This window comes from Capra hircus, chromosome 18 (assembly GCF_001704415.2).
Source record: "Capra hircus breed San Clemente chromosome 18, ASM170441v1, whole genome shotgun sequence".
Classification (NCBI taxonomy): Eukaryota; Metazoa; Chordata; class Mammalia; order Artiodactyla; family Bovidae; genus Capra; species Capra hircus.
The window spans coordinates 51,586,992-51,609,927 of record NC_030825.1 but is presented as its reverse complement, the minus strand read 5'-3'; the positions used below and the strand labels follow the sequence as shown (position 1 = coordinate 51,609,927).

General features: G+C 44.4%; 1 long non-coding RNA gene and 1 pseudogene across 2 annotated transcripts; both read left to right on the top strand.

Annotated features, from left to right (window-relative positions):
- Positions 1-22,936, top strand: part of LOC102178350 — a 58,648-nt pseudogene extending 35,712 nt beyond the window's left edge.
- On the top strand, positions 444-3,992 carry LOC108637983. 2 transcript variants are annotated; one of them, XR_001919493.1, is made up of 5 exons: positions 444-548; positions 745-872; positions 1,231-1,386; positions 1,677-1,810; positions 3,859-3,992. It is a non-coding gene; the product is annotated as an uncharacterized LOC108637983 (long non-coding RNA). The 2 variants fall into 2 exon arrangements; XR_001919494.1 differs by lacking the exon at positions 444-548 and adding an exon at positions 585-624.

Genomic DNA, 22,936 nt, shown 5'->3' with positions numbered 1-22,936 from the left:
GGCACAACCTTTGACATATCCCGAGGCACAACAGAAACTAATTACAATCAAATGGGTCCAAGATGGCCGACAAGTCAACTTGACGAACTTGATCCTTGGTATAAACTCACTGTATCACATCAGCAAGCTAAATGGCACGTCCAAGGTGCCAGGACAGTTCCGAGGTCAAACATCAAAGACCAAAAAGTGGGCCGTGGTCCAACTCCTGGAATTCCCCTCCCCTTCCTCAAAACTCTTAGGATAATCCTCCCACTTCTGAGTCTATGAAATTACCCAGCCCATGAAAACTAAGCACACCACGTTTCCAGGCCGTGGCACTCGCCCTCTGTAATGGCTCACACTCTGTCTGTGGGAGTGTTTCTCTATGAATAAATCCACGTCTTACCCATCGCTTTGTCTCTCACTGGATTCTTTTCTGTGATGAGACATCAAGAACCTGAGCTTCCTTATGTCTTGAAACCAGGTCTGTGATCTCAGCTGGAAGACCATGGGTTTTGGCTGGGTTCGAGGTTCGAGTTCCAGCGCATGGGTTCAAGTCCCAACCTGCGGTAAGCAGCTTCACCTTCCACATGCTCATCTGAGGAACTTTTGATTCCATCTGGGGAACATTCAGCTTCCATCTGGGTATTTCATTTTGGAAATTCCACCTGTAAGATACCACTTGGATAAAAATCACAGGCTGAGCAGGAATTGGAAGCAGCCACTCTGAGCTTTATGCTTTCTGTTTTTCTCCCCCTGCTATAGGCTTTCATTAGCTGGTGAGGTCTGGTTTGCATTTGGTTTACTCATTTCTGATCAAAATTGGAAAGTGCTTCTTTGATTCCATCACACAGCCTCATAAGAAAAATTTTGGCTGACTGGTCGACCTGTAGGTAAGGAAAAGATATTTTAACATTCGAGTGGTCACGATATTCTTTAGATGCTGGAGAGAACTGATTGGGATGAAACTCTTGAAATTCCAAAACTGGCTCTTTTTGCATGTGCAGTTAGAGAAAGCTGGCTTGAGAAAATACCTATATATATATATATATATATATATATATATATATTTTTTTTTTTTTTTTTTCCAAAAACACTGACCCTGAGAGAACAGAAACATTCTAATATTCTTAGGAGAAACTTGAAGTTAAGCTTTGTCATGTCCTTGAAGTGTTATGGGAAAACAGAAACTGAAACTGCCTACCCTGGCCAGGCACCATAGTAACTCTTTGCCTATGTACTTCAAAACAGGAAGTCCTGGTCAGAAATGTGGAAGTAACAAGCTACTATGAACTGGACGAATTCAGGAAAGTCCAGAAGGAGAGACACCGGTTCATATGTCCTACCAGCCTCCCAGAATCCTCCTCACTGGAATCCATCTTGGCTGAGTCGATGTTTGCACCACCAGTAAGGACCCTAAGTCAGAATGATTGGCCAGAGACAACCCAGAAACTTATCCTATTACCATAAAACTCGAGAACTCGAGCCACGTGGCAGAACAGTTCTCCTGGGTTCCGTTTCCCCGCTGCTCTGCCCCTGGGCACCCCTTCCCAAGAAGGACTCTTGCTTTCTCAGCATGTGCGTCTCCTCACACAATTCATTTCTGAAGGTTAGACATGAGCCCACTCTCTGGCCCTGGGAGGGGTCCCTTTCCTGCATCAAATGTCAACTCTTGTGGGACCTCTTCTTCACTACAGCTGACATCCTAACCACTTGGGGCTACTCGGTGACCAGCTCGCCCACCAGTGAACCAGATCCAAGGGCCATAACTGGAACCTTTTGTCCCTGATCTCCTCCTGACGCAGACAACTGGCCAGAGTGCCCTGACCAGGTAAGGAAAAAGAAAATGACTTCTTTCCCTTCCCTCTTTCTTTCCCCTTCCCTCTTTCTTTCCTCTTTTCAACCTCTCCTATCCTACCCTTTTCTCCTTCTGTCCTGGTCCTGGATGCAGGAGTCGGTTTGAAGGGCCTCACTTGATCTGAATGTGGGAGCCTGGTCACCTCCGGTGGGCAGAGAACTTGCCCCGTCCTCCCTTCCTAGAAGGCGAGGAAAAAGTCCTGTAACTCCTGGGCATTCACAGGTGTCAAGAAACATCTGTAAGGCCACCCCTTTTGTCTCCCCTTCTTCCCTTCTTTCAACCTGGCCTCCTTTCCTCCCTTGGAACTCTTTGAAGGCCTGAGATATTTCCATTTCCTCTGTTAGCACTAAGATCTGAAGTTCTGTGTCTCAGTAGGAGGTTTTCTGAGGGACTTCAATCTTGTGTTTAAGGGAGGGTCTGATTAGGACGGCTGGGCCTGTGTGTGTTTTATACTTTGTGATTTGTGATGGCCATTCTGCCTTGTGAACTGGGATAACATTGTGTGGTCACTGTATTGTTTAGATTCCAGAGAAAGTTGATTTAGGCAAAACTCTTAAAAAACTCATTCCAAAACTGGTTCTTTTTGCATATACAGTTAGTAAAAGCAAGCTTAATCAAACATCTTTTGAGAATTCTGACTCGGAGGGAACAAGTCCTACTTAGAGAACTTGATTTTCCCTCCCTGTGCCTTGAGACTAGGGCTCTCAGAAACACTTACTTAGACCAGACCATCTCTGATTCCTGAGACAGAGAAAAATAGGAAGAAGCCTTTAAAATTTTTACCTATTCCAACAGGTATTTATAAACTAGTGAATTTTATGATACCTGATTTTCATGACTGAGTTTAGAAAATGAAGCTAGATCTCCCATTCTGTCTGGATATATGTATGTCTCAGTATGTCTTTTTCTTTGGATAATATTGCAGAGGTTAATTCATAAATGAGCTAAATTTAATTGGCTTAAAGAAAAGTAAGTGCTTACTAATCAAACAATTCTAAATACAAGAGAAATTGAAGTGAAAGTCGCTCAGACATGTTCGACTCTTGGTGACCCCATGGACCATACAGTCCGTGGGATTCTCCAGACCAGAATACTGGAGTGGGTAGCCGGTCCTTCTCCAGGGCATCTTCCCAACCCAGGGATCGAACCCAGGTCTCCCACACTGCAGGCAGATTCTTTACCAGCTGAGCCACTAGGAAATTAAGCTAAATGAATTTCAAGTTCATGTGAACTAGGAAATATTTTGTATTAAACTAATACATGGTATTAATGTGTATTAGTTGATCTAATTAGTATAGACATGTCCTCAGAGTCATCAATGTGACGTGTAATATTTCTGTTCTGCTTAGGGCTTCCCTGTGGCTCAGACGGTAAAGCATCTGCCCACAATGTGGGAGACCCGGGTTCAATTCCTGAGTCAGGAGGAGCCCCTGGAGAAGGAAATGGTAATCCACTCCAGCACGCTTGCCTGGAAAATCCCATAGACGGAGGAGGCTGATAGGCTACAGTCCACGGGATCGCAAAGAGTCGGACACGACTGAGCGACTTCACTTCACTAGGTTTACTAGAGATCAAATAAGATCTTATTCTATCTGTTACAAAATTTTCAGCAAGAAAAGTAACTCAGTGTGGAAAAAACTTTTTAAGGAAAGTAAGCTCTGTGTTTTCTGTAAGAGAAGGTGTGAGAAATGAAGTAGTACTGAAAAGAGTTAGGCATTTTCAGGATTTTCTAAGATTGAAATGAATTGAGTGGGTAGATGGATTTTGTTAGAAATGGGCTAGAACAAGACTGGATTTGTTCTATCCTTCCAAAGTATTCTTGAGATGCTGCTTTTGACAACAGACTGTGTGTTTCTTTGCCTTTAAATGATTTGCATTTGCTTTTGAGATCTCTTGTTACTTTGGTTGAGGAATCAATATTGTCTCACAGTGACAGAAGATCTTATTTGACCAAGTATTTCCAAACATTTTGACAAGTTCTCCAAATATCAAGTTTTAATTAAAGTTCTTTTGATTTCCAGCTAACCTTGAGATACTTGAGAGCTTCCCCGAGGTATCTTAAAGAAAAATATTTAGGAGTCAACCCTGAATATTCACTGGAAGGATTGGTTGCTGAAGCTGAAGCTCCAGTACTTTGGCCACCTGATTCCAAGAGCCGACTCATTGGAAAAGACTCTGATGCTGGGAAACATTGAAGGCGAAAGGAGAAAGGGGCAGCAGAGGATGACATGGTTCGAGAGCATCACTGACTCAATGGACGTGAATTTGAACAGACTGGGAGAAAGTGGAAGACAGAGGAGCCTGGTGTGCTACAGTCCATGGGGTTGCAGAGTCAGACACAACTTAGTGACTGAAAAACAACAAATTTGGTATGTTAAGTTAAATGTAATCATTTGTAATTCTGGTTACTGTAACCAAGTTTCTTTATTGATTACACTGTAATCAGATGTTTTCCCATTCCTCTGAAGTATCTATAGATACTTTTGTACCCTGGTGCTATCAAGGGTATTTTGTACCCTGAATGCTTCCTCATCAAGGAGATTCATAGAAAGACTGTGGAAGCAGTTACAATAGTTGCACAGGCTGGATGGTGACTGGGCAGGGATTCTGGCCCATGCAGATAAAAACAAGGAGCTGTCCTGCCCCTGGGGCCCCTAGATCAGGAATCCAGAGATTTTCACTCCCTGACAGGCAGGGTCGATGTCCCTACTCAGCCTTGAAGCAGTTACAGAAGATGGACCATCGCCCCTCTGCTTCACAAAAGAGTATGGGAATAACATCTCTGAGGGAGGAATGAAATAGGAGGAAAGGGAGCAGAACACAAGCTTTAAAAGAATGACGTAGCCATAGGATATGATGAAACCTGGTTAGAACTGTGGGGCCCAGGTCCAGATCTAGGAGATCCCGGCTGAGGGCCTGTCCAAACAGGTGGGGGCTCTCTCTGAACCCCTGAGGTAATACTGTCCAAGTCATCTGTTGGTGTTTTTCTCTTGGGACCTCCCACTCAAAGGCAAAAAGATATTGGGATTCTTTAGCCAGTGGTATGCAAAAAATTGCATCTTTGAGATCCAAGACTGTAAACCACTTGGCACTGGGTGGGATTTCTCCCAAGATTACATAGGGATTGGGTACTGTGGGATGGAGGGGGACTACAGCTTCATTTATGATCTAGAGATCTTGAACCATTCCCCAGGCTCCATCCTTTTTCTTTACTGAGAGGATTGGGGTGTTACCTGGCCAACTGTTGGGGACCAATAGCCCACAAGCAAGGAATTTATTTATGAAAGGCGGTAGTCCCTCCCGAGCCTCTCTTTTGAAGGGATATTGTTTCTTGTCAGGAAACTGAGTGGGATCTCAGAGGACAGTGATGACCGGTTCAGCTTGGTGGGCTCGTCCAGGAGCCCCCTGGTCCCACACCTGGGGGTTAATTTTGTCTTCCCATAGTTTTGGTCCCTCTCAATTGGAGGTGTAATGGGTTCTTCAGTAGTAACCAGGAGCTGTAGGGCTCTGAAAAGCTTCCCATCACAAGGGTGGTCCCCAGTTTAGTGAGTATGTCTCTTCCCATTAAGGGAGTAGGACACTCAGGGACCACCAGAAACTGGTGGGAAAATATTGTCCATCCCAGCAACAAAAGAGTGCTCGGGTGAATCTTTTAGTAGTTGCTTTTCCTGTAGCACCCCAAATGGTACAGGTTTGGGAGGAGAAGGGTCCGGAGTAGGAGATCAAGACAGAGTAGGTAGCCCCTGTGTCAACCAAGAAATTCTCGGACCTACCTGCCACATCCAGTTGCACCCTGGGCTCCAGCCTCCGTGATGGTTATCTGTGACAGGCGGGCTGGCTGGAGTGGGCTGCTTCAGTCCTCTTGAACCATCGTGAGGGTAGGCTTGGCGCTTGACCTTGAGGCTCTTGGGTCCCCAGGGCAGAGTGCCGCCCAGTGTCCCAGTTGATGGCATTTGTGGCAGCCGTTTTAGGAGACTTGTCACGGTTTGGACACTCTTTGGCCCAGTGAAAGGCTAAAAGAGGCCCTCCAAAAGTTTACTAGAAAGGTCCTTCAGAAAAACAGGCCTCCAAACAACTATGAAACAAGTGGTCTCCTCTTGTCCAACTTGCCAATGAAACAACCCCCAAGGAGCTCGAAGACCCCAGCTGGCCCAGCCTGTCCAAGGACGTGGGGCCTACCCAGAAGACTGGCAGATGGACTTCACCCCGATGCCACTATATAACAGTATAATAGTATAGAATAAATACCTATTAGTCATGAGAGATACATTCACAGGATGGACTGAAGGCTTTCCCACCCGGACTGAGAAGGCTGAGGAGGCAGTAAAAAAAGAACTGTTCCATGAAATCATTCCAAGATTTGGTCTGCCCAGGTCATTACAAAGTGACAATGGGACATCATTTACTTCTAAGGCCACCCAAGGGGTCTCTAAAGCATTGGGCATTACTGATTATGTCCATGTGCATGGAGGCCTCAATCTTCAGGAAAAGTAGAAAGAGCCAATCAATTCTTAAAATCAGAGATAAAAGAGATAACCCAGGAGACCTCCCTGGGATGGAAGGAGGCTTTACCAATAGCTCTCCTCCGCACCTGTATTGCCCCTAAGAAACAGGTTAGTCTTAGTCCTTATGAGATGCTATATGGGAGACCTTTTTTTTCTGTCCATGACCTCCTTCTAGATCCAGAGGTTCACACCATCCAGTCTTATACCATGGCCATTGGGCAATTCCAACAGGATATACGATGTGGGGTATGAACCAGGACCCAAAAGATTCTAAGGAGTCACCACTATATGCTCCAGGGACTCAAGTCCTAATTAAAGTCTGGAAAGATGGGTCCCCAAAAGCTCAACTCCAGCCCACATGGAAGGGCCCCTACCCTGTAATACTTTCTACCCCCGCAGCAGTCAAGGTGCCAGGACATGACTCCTGGACTCACTATTCACAAGTCAAGCCATGGGAGAAAACAGAAGAAGACACTCAATACACCTGTGAGCCCCTGGGAGATCTCAGATACCTATTCAGGACTACAAATGAGTGCCATTCCTATGAACACACCCAAAATCTGGTTTCTGAGGATAAGATTTCTCAGGATAGCTCTAAAGAGCCAACACAGCTTGGTGGAGACTGTACTCCAAAACAGACAGGGGATAGATCTTCTGATCCCTGAACAAGGAGGGACTTGAGCCATCCTGGCGAAGTGAATTTGAAATTGGCTAATGCCCCTACTAGTCCTTGTCATGCCATATTGATGACGCTTATGATTGTTCCATGTACTGTCAATTGTCTGACCTGTTTTGTCTCTTCCCAGGTCAACAAGCTACAACATGCAGTGCCAGTTCAACAAAGATGTAAAACTACAGCCGACCACGGAAAATACCAGTCACCCTTAGATGGACACCGCTATAAGGACTCTGAGGCCTGAGACCAGCAAGAGGGGGAGGCCCAATACCCCTCGCCGTCCCAGTTCAGCAGGAAGTAGCCAGAAAGACCTCGACGCCCCTAATCCCAAAGAATTGGGCCTCCCATCTCTTGAGGGGGTAATGTTAGGTAGTTAGAATAGGGAAAAGGAGTCCGGAATGGTGGTGGCTAAAAGATAAGGAACAGAAAAGCCCGCGAAAATAGAACACAAGAAGGTCTGAGGACCGGAGTGAGGACCTCAGGTAAAACAAACAACACTCCTGACTGGCCCAATTTACATAGGACAGGCCCAGGAAAAAACATATACAAAGAGGAGCCAAAGCTAGCTCGCTCTCTCTCTCTCTTACCCGCGTGCCGGGGCGCTCATCGCTTCGTGTCTTTGGATAAACATGCCCTCGCGCCTCAAAGATGGATTTTCCTGCTATCTTCTAAATAAAATAGAGCTGTAACACTGATTTGTCTAAGAGCTATAATACGGTCCGTTCAAGGTCTGAGAGCTATAACACGGTCTGTCCAAGACCCGATAGCTGTGACACGCCCAGGGGGCTTTCATGTCCGTCACTCCAAATCTTTGTTGTGACGAGGCAGAACCGATGAGCATACACTCGCCTGATAGACCCAACTAAAGCCAAGATGCAGAGTCGACTTCCACTAGACCCTGAGCCTCAGTATATGCTCACTGTAACATATCAGCAAGCTAAGTGACCATCCACCACCACTGGCAAAGTGAATAACCACTGTTTCACACTGATCTATGATTCTACCTGATTTAGTGTTTCAACCCCTTTTGATATTTTCAACAAAACTTCCTAAATCAAATTCTAATGAAGTCTTCTTGACCCCTAGCTAACTCTGGGATGCTTCAAAGGGCCCCTGAAACAGGACAAAGAGAGATATTAAGCTAATTATGTTCATTTGGTAGGTTAAATTACACGGGCAATATTATCAAATGAGTAATATGTTGAGGTCCTTTTGAAGAATCTAAGCTACTCCATTTTGTTAGCAGAAAAACTCCATTTTGTAAGGTTCCGGGAAAAGAGCCTTTGGAAAGCCTGTGACCTCACCCCACCACCCACGAGCCAATTGGACCCCAGACCAGAATCTCCTGACTTAACGTTCAGGAACTCGTGGTCTACTTAGGTAATAGGGACCAATCAAAAACCAACACACAATCCTTTGAAAGAAAGTGACCAATCAGACATCCCCCTACCTAGAAATTCTTTTTTTTCCATGAACTCTCCCTATATAAGCAATGTAACGCAAAACCCAGGGCTCCTCCCTATAGCCGCTGTGTCGGTATCCGGTGGGAGCCCCAGCTCGAGCTTGGTAATAAAAACTCTCTTGTTTTTGCATGGGATATCAGCTCCCTGGTGGTCACTGGGAGATTTTGCGACTTGGACATAACACTCTAATGGACTGGAACCTGGTGGTCCAGAGTCGACGATAAGAAAGTAAAAGAGAGAAAGAGGCTGATATTCCTTGGTTTATCCAGAAAACCAATAAAGTGCTTTGACTCAGGGCTTGCGTCGCTCACAAAGGCACCTGGCGCCCTCTCGAGGGGGGTGAAGGCACAGGGTGCCTTCCTGAGAGGGTCTTAGAAGAGGGCAGGAGTGTGAGCACGAAGGGTCTCTGCGCTCCAAAGAGTTAGCCTGAGAAAGAGAGAGAGAGAGAGAGAGAAAGACACGGGGACCAAAGCTCTGATGGAGCAAAGTGCTTTATTCAACATTGTGTGGGTGTTTATACTGTCTTACAAGATAGCTATTTTCAGCAGAGATAAAATCAAAACTTACAGGTTATCAAGGAAACATGAGGTCATCCATATGAAAGAGAGAGGGTTGTAAATAATCACTTTTACCGTATGGTTCATAAAATGGAAGAGGGTCATAAATAGTTACTTATCATGGCATGGAAAAACAAAAGAAGGAAATGCGTGCATTCCTAAGGCCCAGGAGTAGTTTGCTACTCCACTTTCAGGAATTAATCAGGGACAGAGGATTCATGACAGATCCAAAACAGCACACAGGAAGCCTCCCCTTAAATGCTTCCTGACAATTCCCCCTATTTTATTATATTTGTAAAATGAAATTTGGTTTGTTCCCAGTTGTAGGCACTATGATTAAAATGAACAGGAGTAACACAAAATTGAAGTAATCTGGAAGCAAGTCCAGCCATGGGACTTTCTCCCCAAGGTCGTTGGAGATTTCCTGGTAACCACAAATTACGTCGAGATCGAAGAATCAAAAGGGAATCATTTCTTAAAGAGATAGCGGAGTTAAGACAAGTATATGGTTTGCAATTAATACAAGTTACAGAACATAAAGTCCTATTAAATTGTCAATGTTATGCCCAGAGTCCGAGTCCCCAAAACTGAGAGAATAAGACGTCCACAGCAATGCAAAAGCATAAAGGGGTATATTACTAGCTCGAGCCAGGGCCCAGGTTTTATCCAGCACAGTGGAATCCGACAAAGGCCCCTTGCTCTGAATCACATATACTTTTATACAGACGGTTCTTTGTTTCTGTAACAGCATAGCTGATTGGTTAAACCATATGCGCATGAGGGACTTTTAGACCTCGTATCCCTATCTGGATTGGCTCGGGTCTGGCGCGGGTGGGGGGGCTATGGGGATTTTTTTGATTGGTCTAACTACACTGCCTGTGGGCTTGCCCCTTAGAGCCTGTCCTGGCTTCAGTTTGGTCCTAACAGTCAATTTCCTATGGCTGTAACAAAAGGAAGTGGGACACAGGCCTGTATAACATGTGACTGATTATAGCGAAAGAAATAGTTACTATGACCACGACTGGTCCCTGTGAAATGTCCGGTCCAAGTTCCAAGTTCTTCCGTGCTCAAGCAAATGTGCAAATGTCCCATTGTTCAGGCCCCTCTGTTGCTCGAGGCCCATCCTAGGACGAGGCGGGGCTAATCCACCGGCAAGCCCCCAAGAAGTCCTTCGTCATGGCAATGTTCCATCATAGTGTCAGTGACCTTCCATGTCACTTGCGTAACAGTCACACACCGTGCTGTTAACATCTTCTGAGCAGTTAGATAACCACATACCATGGGGTCCCCAATCAACAATTGTATGATTAGCCACAAACATTAATTTTCCTGATTTGGCTTGACATTAGTCCCAACGAACAGGAGTATATGTAAAGTTCTTATAAGGAAGTGAAAGTGAAATCGCTCAGTCTTGTCCGACTCTTTGTAACCCCATGGACTGTAGCCTACCAGGCTCCTCTGTCCATGGGATTTTCCAGGCAATAGTAATGGAATGGACTGCCATTTCCCTTTGCATAATGTTCTTTGTTCTTTCCCTAACACTTTCCCTAAAGTCTCAGTAGTATAAACATGGTTTACAGACAAAGAAAGGGCAGTAAATAATCCAAGCAACATCTGAAAATCCTTTTTGGGGGGCAGGGCGAAAGCCCAAGTTTGTCAGCTAACGTTTATGCACAATTCTGCTGGGCCCACGCACAGGGGAAGGACTTCATAGCCTAAAGATATGTTAATTAGTTTTCCCTCCTCCCCAGGGTGTGAGGGCCCTTTCATGTTCCAGGGAAGGGGCATGTGGGTGGAGTCAATGGTTGATAAGATCTGTTTTTTCCAGTCCATTCTATGTCCTGCAATAGAGGGGGGTTGCGTCTGTAAGCTCAGTAAGTGTGATTAGTCAGAGGTCGAGCCGGGGAGGTACAGGCCAAAAGACTGAGCATTGCCAGGAGAATGTATTCAGGACTCTGAGGCATTTCCTGTAGAGAGACCAAATTTTCAGCTCGATTAGTAAGGGTTTTTATTTGTCCCCAAGTCGGGAGATCATAAGGATGAGGCCACCGAGGGAGGTGCTTCTTGGAGATCTTCAGAACCGACATGGCCCGTATTGGAATTGCTTCCTCCTGGGGTCCTTGTTGTCCCGTCTCCATTTTGAAGGTTGGGGGCCCCCTTGGGTCAAATCTTCCGAAGAGGAAGCCATGTGAGTTCGTTGGATCCATCTGAGGAAATACAAGCATACCCTTTCCCCTGTAAGATTAGTTTCCCCGATTTCCATTTTTTCGTGAACTCGTCCTGGTACCAGTTGGGCAGAGGAAGAGAAGTGTCCTTCAATTCCTCGAAGTGCTTTTCTGCCCTCGTTAAAATATCTCCCTGTGCTGAGTTTAAAAATTTTAAAACAAATAAAGCTGTATTAACAGTAGGTATAGGTTTAGAAAATATCTTATGTTGGAATTGTCAGGTAGAATAGGGAAAAGGAGTCCAAAATGGCGGTGGCTAAAAGACAAGCAAGGGAAAAGCCCGCGAAAATAGAACAAAAGATGGTCCGAGGACCGGAGTGAGGACTTCAGGTAGAACAAACAGCTCTCCTGGCTGAGCCCAGTTTGCGTAAGGCAGACCCAGGTGGAGAAAAAAACATATAAAAGGAGGAGCCAAAGCGCTTTCTCTCTCTCTTCCTCTCCCACGTGTGTGGGCTCTTTCTCTCTCTCTCCCTCTCTCTCTCCCTCCCCACGAGCTCCTCTACTTTCTTCTCTTCAGATCTTTGGGTTGGCATGCCCTCATGCTTCGAGGATGGATTCTCCTGCTATCTTCTAAATAAAACAGAGCTGTAACACTGATTTGCCTAAGAGCTATAACACGGTTTGTCCAAGACCCGAGAGCTCTGACGCACCAAGGGCTTTAATGTCCGTCGCTCCAAATCTTTGTTGTGACGAGACAAAGAACCGAGGAACATACACTCTCGTGACAGAATCTAGTAAAGTCTGCTTTAAATAAGGAAGACAGTAGTGTTCCTGTGTATTCCCCCTTTTAAATTTTTTTATTTGCAACTTTAGTGTGTGATGTGCTCATTCGACTATGCCTTGTGCCTGTGGATTATAAGGAATACCTGTAATATGTTTAACAGAAAAAGATTGTAAAAATTGTTTAAAGTGTCTAGAAATATAGGCAGAACCATTGTTTGTTTTTTATAGAACTAGGAGTTCCCATTACAGCAAAACAAGCTAGTAAGTGAGTTATATTCACTTTTCACTTTCATGCATTGGAGAAGGAAATGGCAACCTACTCCAGTATTCTGGCCTGGAGAATCCCAGGGACGGCAGAGCCTGGTGGGCTGCCGTCTATGGAGTCGCACAGAGTCGGACACGACTGAAGCGACTTAGCAGCAGCAGCAGCAGGAGTTCCTATTACAGCAAAACAAGCTAAGAAGTGAGTTATAACGTGTTGTGTAGCCTCACCGTGAAGAGCTGTGGCCCAAATAAAAGAAGTATTAGTGTCGATACAGACATGCAAGAAAGAAGATGGAGAAAGTTCAGGGCAATGAGGTACATCCATTTGCCATAGTTCATTAGGTTGCAAACCACGAGGATTAATACCTTGTGCAATGAGTCGAAGATGTAGAGGTCTACAAGTAAAGCAATTACTAATAATTTCTTTAGCCTGGCGGTATGGGATTTACCATAACTGGTGTAGGGAGCCAGCATTGTTATGCAACAGAGCATGCTGTTCCTCTGGAGTCGCAAAGGAAACCAGTTTATCAGCTTGCTCATTACCGAAAGTCATGGGGCCAGGAAGACAAGAACGTGCTCGAATATGTGTAATATGGGAGAATTGCGGTTTCTAACAACAGATTGTAGTTCGAAAAAGAGTTGTTGAATAATAGGTTGATTGGAGTTTACGGTGGAGGTTTCTATATTTTTTAATACAAAATATATAGAACCAGAGACTATATTAATGGGGTAAGGATGTAGGCAAATAACTTGAATAAGAGCATATAATTCATTTTGTTGAGCAGAAGGAAATTTAGTATAAAAGACTTTATATTCCTTAAGAGACCAGAATGAAGCTTTGGCGTTTTTAGTCCCACCTGTATAAAAAGTCTCGGCCTGTGGTACAGGCTGTGAGCTGATAATGTGAGAACTAATAAATTCAGTATTTTTGAAGAAATTCCACAGCTTACCAGAAGGATAATGAAATGAAATTTCTCCAAAATATTCCAGAAAAACTATTTGGAAATCGGTGGAAGTTTGTAGTGAGTTCTTAAATTGAGAATTATTGATAAGTATTATAATTTTATGAGGATCAGAGCCGATTAGAGTTGTAGTCCTATTTCTTCCATTGATAACGATTAGAGCAATTAAATCAAGGTAGAGGGTAAGTGACTTTATTCCCCTAAAACGTGTATAGATCCAGTCTATGGCTGTTCTTGTTGGGCAAGAAATTCTGTGGGAGAATGAGGAGAGGGGAGTATAAGCAATTCTAGAGGTAAATCCAGTTTGATGCGAGTAGGAAATTGTTTTTGTGATTTATTTTGCACCAAATAGAGTTCCTCTCATGCCTCTTGAGAAAGTGAACAAGGGCTGTTTAAATCAGGATCTCCTTTTGAAGTATTAAATCGGTTATTCAGTTGATAATTAGCAATGCCTAAAGAAGGCCTGGAGAAGGCAATGGCACCCCACTCCAGTGCTCTTGCCTGGAAAACCTCATGGACGGAGGAGCCTGGTAGGCTGCGGTCCATGGGGTCGCTAAGAGTTGGACACGACTGAGCGACTTCACTTTCACTTTTCACTTTCATGCATTGGAGAAGGAAATAGCAACCCACTCCAGTGTTCTTGCCTGGAGAATCCCAGGGACGGTGGAGCCTGATGGGCTGCCGTCTATGGGGTCGCACAGAGTTGGACACGACTGAGCGACTGAACTGAACTGAACTGAAGGAAGGTCTAATCCAATTTATATCACTTAAGAGCTTTTGGAAATCATTTAAGGTTGATAATTTATCAGTGCAGATCTGAGTTAGTTGGGGAGTAGTACATTGTTTATTAACAACAAACCCCAAGTAATGGTAAGGTATAGAGGTTTGAATTTTTTCAGGGGCAATGATTAATCCAGAGCTTTTAAAACATAGTTGAGCTATATCAAACATGTGTTGAGTTTCTAAGATAGATGGAGCCAAAAACAATATATCATCCATATAGTGAATAACAAGAAAGTTAGGAAATTGCTTTCTCACAAGCTCAAGGGCTTTGGCTACGTAGTACTGACCCACGGTGGGAGAATCCATCATCCCCTGTGGCAGTACAGTCCATTGGTACCGCTTATGAGGTTCGATATGATTACGGTAAGGGAGAGAGAAAGCAAATCTCTCTCGGTCTAAAGGGTGTAAAGGTATATTAAAAAAGCAATCTTGTAATCAATAATAATAATATGCCAACTTTGAGGAATAGTGGTAGCTGATGGGATTCCTGGTTGTAATGCACCCATAGGTTTCATAGATGCATTAACTTTTCTAAGGTCTGTTAGGAGATGCCATTAGTTAGATTTCTTTTTTATACCAAAAATAGGAGAGTTCCAAGGAGAACAAGATTCCTAAATATGCTTTAATTCTAGTTGTGTATCTATAAGTTTCTTAGCTGCCTATTATTTCTCTTTCTTTTGGGGCCACTGCTCTATCCAAATAGGCTCGTCATTCTTCTGAGTTCTTTTAATAGTTGTATTGTTTGTTAAATGAGCAGTGGCCCCTCGGAAAAATGTGGAATATATATCTGAGTTTGCCATTGCATAAGTAAATGTCTTTCTATTAGATAAAGGGGTGCCTCTATCACATAAGGTTTTAATGTTGCAGGTTGGCCTTCTGGTCCCTCACATGGATAAGTTTGAGTACTCTGATAAACCTCTTGTACTTTGGTTTGAGAAATCCCTGCAATTTGGCAAGAAATTTTTTGTACAAGCCAGGATTGGGGGCCATAAATGTTTGGAAATAATAGTAATATCAGATCCAGTGTCAAGGAGACCAAAAAATCTTTTACCATTAGTTGTGATATTTATAGTTGGTCAGGCAAATTCAGATACTAATGATGTCCAAAAGGATTGTTTTGATCTGTACTGCCGAATCTGCCCGTCCGTACATCATTAGAGGAGTTAATAGAAATGTACGGTAAAAGGAGTAATTGAGCAATTTTATCCCCCCTTTGAATTGCCATAAAACCTGAGATGACATCATAATTTGAATTTCTCCTTTACAATCTGAATCAATTACTCCAGGGTGAACAGTAATTCCTTTAGAAGTCAAACTAGATCGGCCAAGTGAAAACCAAAGGTTTGTTGGGGCAGGGGTCCAAAAAGTCCGGTAGGTATTCTAGAGGGGACTGCCTGGGCGTAAAGGAGAAAGGCATTTAGGGCTGGTATATCGACTGCAGTGCGGCCAGCTGTTGAGGGTTTGAGGGAAAAGATGGAATTTGCCTCTGGTTTTTGTTGAAAGGGACGTGGGGGGTCCCCTGCCTGGAGATTCCCCGGAATAGGTTTCCCTTCAACGTCAAATTTAGATTTACAATCTTTGGCCCAATGCATTCCTCTTCGACAGTGAGGGCGGATTTTGGAGGTTTTTAACTTTCTTAAGGGAGTCCCTTTTTAAATGGTTCTTATCTCCACATTATTTCAGCTAGCATTTGCACCTTTTGAGATTCTGATCCTAGATTGTGACAAGCCTTCAAATAATCAATAATAGTCCCTGTCTCATGAATTGGAGCTATAGCTTTTTGACATTCCTGATTTGCATTTTCATAAGCAAGCGATTTCTCTAGTTGCCTTTTGGCTTCTTCTCCAATTACACTATGTGAAATAGCAGTTTCTTTAGAGATACCAAGGGAACATTTCATGCAAAGATGGGCTCAATAAAGGACAGACCTGGACCTAACAGAAGCAGAAGATACTAAGAAGAGGTGGCAAGAATACACGGAAGAACTGTACAGAAAAGATCTTCACGACTCAGATAATCATGATGATGTGATCACTAATCTAGAGCCAGACGTCTTGGAATGTGAAGTCAAGTGGGCCTTAGAAAGCATCACTATGAACAAAGCTAGTGGAGGTGATGGAATTCCAGTTGAGCTGTTTCAAATCCTGAAAGATGATGCTGTGAAAGTGCTGCACTCAATATGCCAGCAACTTTGGAAGACTCAGCAGTGGCCACAGGACTGAAAAAGGTCAGTTTTCATTCTAATCCCAAAGAAAGGCAATGCCAAAGAATGCTCAAACTACTGCACAATTGCACTCATCTCACATGCTAGTAAAGTAATGCTCAAAATTCTCCAAGCCAGACTTAAGCGATATGTGAATTGTGGACTCCCTGATGTTCCAGCTGGTTTTAGAAAAGGCAGAGGAATCAGAGATCAAATTGCCAACATCCGCTGGATCATGGAAAAAGCAAGAGAGTTCCAGAAAAACATCTATTTCTGCTTTATTGACTATACCAAAGCCTTTGACTGTGTGGATCACAATAAACTGTGGAAAATTCTTTAAGAGATGGGAATAGCAGACCACCTAACCTGCCTCTTGAGAAATCTGTATGCAGGTCAGGAAGCAGCAGTTAGAACTGGACCTGGAACAACAGACTGGTTCCAAATAGGAAAAGGAGTACGTCAAGGCTGTTATATTGTCACCCTGCTTATTTAACTTCTATGCAGAGTACATCATGAGAAACGCTGGACTGGAAGAAACACAAGCTGGAATCAAGATTGCCAGGAGAAATATCAATAACCTCAGATATGCAGATGACACCACCCTTATGGCAGAAAGTGAAGAGGAGCTAAAAAGCCTCTTGATGAAAGTGAAAGAGGAGAGTGAAAAAGTTGGCTTAAAGCTCAACATTCAGAAAACGAAGATCATGGCATCTGGTCCCATCACTTCACGGGAAATAGATGGGGAAACAGTAGAGACAGCGTCAGACTTTATTTTTGGGGGCTCCCAAATCACTGCAGATGGTGATTGCAGCCATGAAATTAAAAGACGCTTACTCCTTGGAAGAAAAGTTATGAGCAACCTAGATAGTATATTCAAAAGCAGAGACATTACTTTGCCGACTAAGGTCCATCTAGTCAAGGCTATGGTTTTTCCTGTGGTCATGTATGGATGTGAGAGTTGGAATGTGAAGAAGGTGAGTGCCAAAGAAATTATGTTTTTTAACTGTGGTGTTGGAGAAGACTGTTGAGAGTCCCTTGGACTGCAAGGAGATCCAACCAGTCCATTCTGAAGGAGATCAACTCTCGGATTTCTTTGGAAGGAATGATGCTAAAGCTGAAGCTCCAGTACTTTGGTCACCTCATGCGAAGAGTTGACTCATTGGAAAAGACTCTGATTCTGGGAGGGATTGGAGGCAGGAGGAGAAGGGGATGACCCAGGATGAGATGGCTGGATGGCATCACGGACTCGATGGACGTGAGTCTGAGTGAAGTCCAGGAGTTGGTGATGGACAGGGAGGCCTGGCGTGCTGCGATTCATGGGGTCGCATAGAGTCGGACACGACTGAGCGACTGAACTGAACTGAACTGAATCTAGCTAAAAAATCAGCATATGTTTCATTGGGTCCCTGTAATATTTTAGTATAGCTACCTGTAGGCTCCCCTTGAGGAGTAATTCGATCCCAAGCTTCAAGGGCCACTGTTTTTAATTGTTCATGTAACAAGGGAAGGCACTGTATTTGAGCTTCTATAGCGACAAATTGTCCTGTACCAGTTAGCATTTCAAAAGTAATTTGATTTGGGGGAGCGCCAGCTCGAGCATTTCTGCTAGCATCATCTCTGGCTATATCATAAAACCACATCATCCACTGAAGATATTCTCCTGGTTTAAGGAGAGCTTTTATTAAAGTTCGCCTGCTGCTGCTAAGTCGCTTCAGTCGTGTCCGACTCTGTGCGACCCCAAGAAATGGCAGCCCACCAGACTCCCCTGTCCCTGGGATTCTCCAGGCAAGAACACTGGAGTGGGTTGCCATTTCCTTCTCCAATGCATGAAAGCGAAAAGTGAAAGTGAAGTTGCTCAGTCGTGTCCGACCCTCAGCTGCCCCATGGACTGCAGCCTACCAGGCTCCCCTGTCCATGGGATTTTCCAGGCAAGAGAACTGGAGTGGGGTGCCGTTGCCTTCCCCAAAGTTCACCAATCATAGGTAATAAAATTTCCAATAGAGGATGTTATAGAATTTAGAAGTACTTTAGTAAAAGGTGAACATGGGCCATACATAGTTATAGCTTTTTGAATTTGTTGCATGTGATAAAAGTTAATACCCTCATATTGAGGTATTATATGCCCTTGAGCATCAGGATTTCTTAAAACTGGAAACGCGGAGAAACCATTTGCTTCAGAGACCTGTGATTGCAAAGCCAGCAATTCAGAGAGCCTCTGTCGTGAAGGAGAGTAAGTAGGTAGATTAATGTTATTCAGAAAGGTGTTGTCGGTTTTAATGTCAAAAGGTGTCTTAGGGGAGTTGTTGCCAGAATCATTAGGTTCTAGCAAGGGAGGGACTTTGAGATTTGTGCCCACTGGCAGGGGAGGAGCCCTTGGAGCAACCAGGGCAGGGCTTGTAGGAAAATTCTGAAATATTTTTATTTTGTTCTAATTGGGCCTTTCGTAAGGTTTCATCGTCTAATTCATATTCATGTAATAAGTGTTCTGCCTGTTGCTGAATATCAGGAGGGCTAGAATTACCTTTAAATGGCAAAATCACGGCTTCAGTGAGAGCCCATAGAGGCCAAAAATCTATTGAGATATTTTTTCCCTGTCTGGTGGCACGTTCAACATTCTCTTTGGCCTGGTGCCAAATTTCTAAATCAAAACTACGTTCATCAGGGAACCAAGGGTTACATTCAACTGCTGTCCGAAGGCAAGCCTCTATTTGCTGAGACAAAACTGAAAATCCCTGAACTTTAAATAAGTGCTGAAGTAAAGTGGAAAAGTGATAGGGCTTTCCAGCCATTTGACCCATGTCTAAGTACTTACCCGCCTCATTAGGCCATGGGGTCATTCCATCCGAATCTGCCACGTGTACCAGGTACCTGTTCTGGGCACCACTTGTTGAGGTCCTTTAATGGACCGGAACCTGGTGGTCCAGAGTCGATGATAAGAAAGAAAAAGAGAGAGAGAAAGAGGCTGATATTCCTTGGTTTATGCAGAAAACCAATCAAGTCCTTTGACACAGGACTGTGTCACTCACGAAGGCACCTGGCGCCCTCTCAAGGGGGGTGAAGGCACAGGGTCTTCTCGAGAGGGTCTTAGAAGCCTGGGCAGAAGAGTGCGCACGACAGGTCTCAGCGCTCCAGAGAATTAGCCTGAGAGAGAGAGACAGAGAGACAGAGAGACACGGGGATCAAAGCTCTAATGGAGCAAAGTTGTTTTATTCAACATTGTGTGGGTATTTATACTGTCTTACAAGATAGCTATTTTCAGCAGAGATAAAATCAAAACTTACAAGTTATCAAGGAAACATGAGGTCATCCATATGAAAGAGAGAGGGTTGTAAATAATCACTTTTACCGCATGGTTCATAAAAAGGAAGAGGGTCATAAATAGTTACTTATCACGGCATGGGAAAACAAACGAAGGAAATGCGTGCATTCCTTAGCCCCACCCCACCCCTGCCCCGAGTAGTCTGCTGCTCCACTTAATTCCTGAATATTCAGGAATTAATCAGGGACAGAGGATTCATGACAGATCCAAAACAGCCCACAGGAAGCCTCCTGTTAAATGCTTCCTGACAGTAATAAATCTTCTTAGGTTAGATAGTATGATAATTGTTACTAGGAATAATATAGATATTCTAGTGATTGAATGGAGTTCCTAAAAATCTAGTCTATCCTAGTAAAATGTTATCAGTCATAATTCTAGTTATTATCTGAAGGTGTTGTATGTCACAGCAGCAACCAAGCTACTTTGTCAATTGCACTGTAATCAGATTTTAAACCTGCCTTCTTCTTTTGTCCTTATAGACACAGTTTCACTACAATGCCTTTGCAAAAATGCTTCCTCTTCACGAAGGTATATAAAAAGAGCTTTTGGATAAATACAGGTTTCTGACTTTCAGACCATAATGCTGAACTGAGTAAGAAACTGAAAAATTCTAATGAAAAACCTGATGGCTTCATAGAAAGTTACCAAAAGGACCGAGTGCACTGTTTATATTCACAAGGACTGAGCGAATATGGTTATAATTTTTGTGGTTTCTATCTGAAAATTTACTGGCTTATCATTTATAATGTTTCCTTAACTTCTTGGACTTTTATATTTGGATCAAATGCTTTTCTATCATATGCATGATCTTATGCTACTTTTAGAAATCAATCCCAATTGTTGAGTTTCTGGCCAATTACTTGCATCTAATATGTTTGGGTTACTGTGGTAAATTTCTCCACTCCAAGGGTCTAATTGTTTGGCCCTGAGGAAATTTATCTTAAAAGAAAGACTATAGTCATGCTCAGGTCACTATTGAACTTAGTAGATGAAATCCCCTCACCTGGCCAATTTATAATGCCTGCCCTGGAGGACCTGGTGAGAGTGGGCATGGACCACCTGGAGTGCCTCCATGGGAAGGCCTTGTCACTCATCTTCTTGGGATTCCTGCCCTGGAGGGACACCATGCTGTTGTGTGCCATGCTGGATGCCCACCCCAAGATGCAGTGCTGCCAGGAGACCCACATCATCCCCCATGTGCTGGCCATGCACCAGGCCTGGTCCAAGTCTGTCAGGAAGCATTTAACAGGAGGCTTCCTGTGTGCTGTTTTGGATCTGTCTTGAATCCTCTGTCCCTGATTAATTCCTGAATATTCAGGAATTAAGAGGAGTTGGCAAACCGCTCCCGGGGCTGAGGAATGCATGCATTTCCTTCGTTAGTTTTCCCATACGGTGATAAGTAACTATTTATGACCCTCTTCCTTTTTATGAACCATACGGTAAAAGTGATTATTTACAACCCTCTGTCTTTGATATGGATTGCCTTATGATAATTTGTAAGTCTGGACTTTTGATTTTTATCTTTGATGAAAATAGCTACCTTGATGCTGGGAGGGATTGGGGGCAGGAGGAGAAGGGGAAGACAGAGGATGAGATGGCTGGATGGCATCACCAACTCAATGGACGTGAATCTGAGTGACCTCCGGGAGTTAGTGATAGACAGGGAGACCTGGCGTGCTGCGATTCATGGGGTCGCAAAGAGTCGGACACGACTGAGCGACTGAACTGAACTGAACTGAACTGAACTGAAGACTGTATATATACCTACACTATGTTGAATAAAACAACTTTGCTCCATCAGAGCTTGGGTCCCTGTGTCTTTCTCTCTCTCTCTCTCTCTCTCTCTCTCTCTCTCTCTCTCTCTCAGGCTTATTCTTTGGAGCGCAGAAGCCCACTGAGCTCACTTTCTTGCCTGGGCTTCTAAGACCTTCTCGAGAAGGCACACTGTGCCTTCACCCCCTTGAGAGGGCTCCTGGTGCCTACGTGTAGCAGTGCAAGCTCTGTGTCAAGAGCTTTATTGGTTTTCTGCATAAACCAAGGAATCTCAGCCTCTTTCTCTCTCTCTTTCTTATCGTCGACTCCGGACCACCAGGTTCCGGTCCATTAAAGGACCTCAGCACAAGTCCAGCCAGGAGAAGCTGCAGTTGGACGAGGTGGGCATGACTGATGAGGTGCTGGATGTGGCCATGCAGGCCTTCAGCCTGGAGGTGATAGCCAAGCACGGCAAGCCGGTCGGCATCCTCTGCCGCAAATACCCCTCCACACTCAAGTTTTCCGTCTACCTGTTGCACCTCCTCCCTGCCGGTGGTGCAGGACAGTTGGGCCTCCACGTACTCCATGGTCACCTGCCACATCACCATTGCCAGCTTCAACCTCGGCAGCTACCACGACTATTTCACCAAGTGGAGCCAGGCCATGGAGGTGATGTATGCCCTGTGCATGGAGGTGGGCAAGGACAAGGGCCTGCCTCTCTACTAACAGCAGGTGGTGCTGCACCCTGGTGTGCCCTCTAGCTCATCCTTGACCTCCTCGCCACCACCTGGAGCAGTACTGACCTGTGTGACAAGGACTTCATCAGCAAGCCCAGCACCATTTCCCAGTCCAAGATCGAGTGATCCACAGCCCGGGTCATCACGCCTGTGGATCTGGACTCTCTCTCCAAGTGGACAGGCCACATCCCTGGAGATGTGTCCCAGGACATGGTCCAGGTCCCCCCTGCTGGCTCAGCTCAGCTATGACCCCTACACAAACCCAACCCCCTCATCATCAACAATGCACACCAGGTCTTGAAAGGGGACTGTAATCGACCAGCCGTTCTGAAAGGCTGTTTTCAAATGAACAAGAATCACCTTGTTAGGAAAATTAAAATGGAGGTAGTCTTGTTCAGGTTTCAGAAGTAGGGGAGCAAGCCTCTGACCAACTTCTGGCCTTTGCCTGAACCCTGCCTGAACTACATGCCTGCCCACAAGCATACCAATTGTTACCAATAAGTTAGATAAGAAAGGGAGTGAGTCTTGGGAATTTCTTAAGCCCCTGGAGACCTGGCCAGTCCCCCGGGGTCTAAGGAATCTTGTGACTTACAAGGTGAAACAAACAGCATTAAAATTTAAAGAAAAACCAGAGCTGCACTTTTGCACATCAGTTTGTGGCCTGGGATTATAAGCGGGAGCCCCCAAAGCTGCAATATGAAGTCTCACCTGTGGGTTGGATGCACCACCTGGGACCTTTTTCCCAACTGGGACTCCAAATTGCTGTGATTTGGGGCTTCCCAGTGTTGTTCAAGTCTAGATGTAGGTTTTGGCCCAATTTGGTGGTGTAAATCTCTCTCTCTCGTGGTTACATCTCTCTATTATTTCTATTTTTTTTGTTTGTTTGTTTAATGACCGTATATTGAAATTGTCACATAACCCACTATTAAA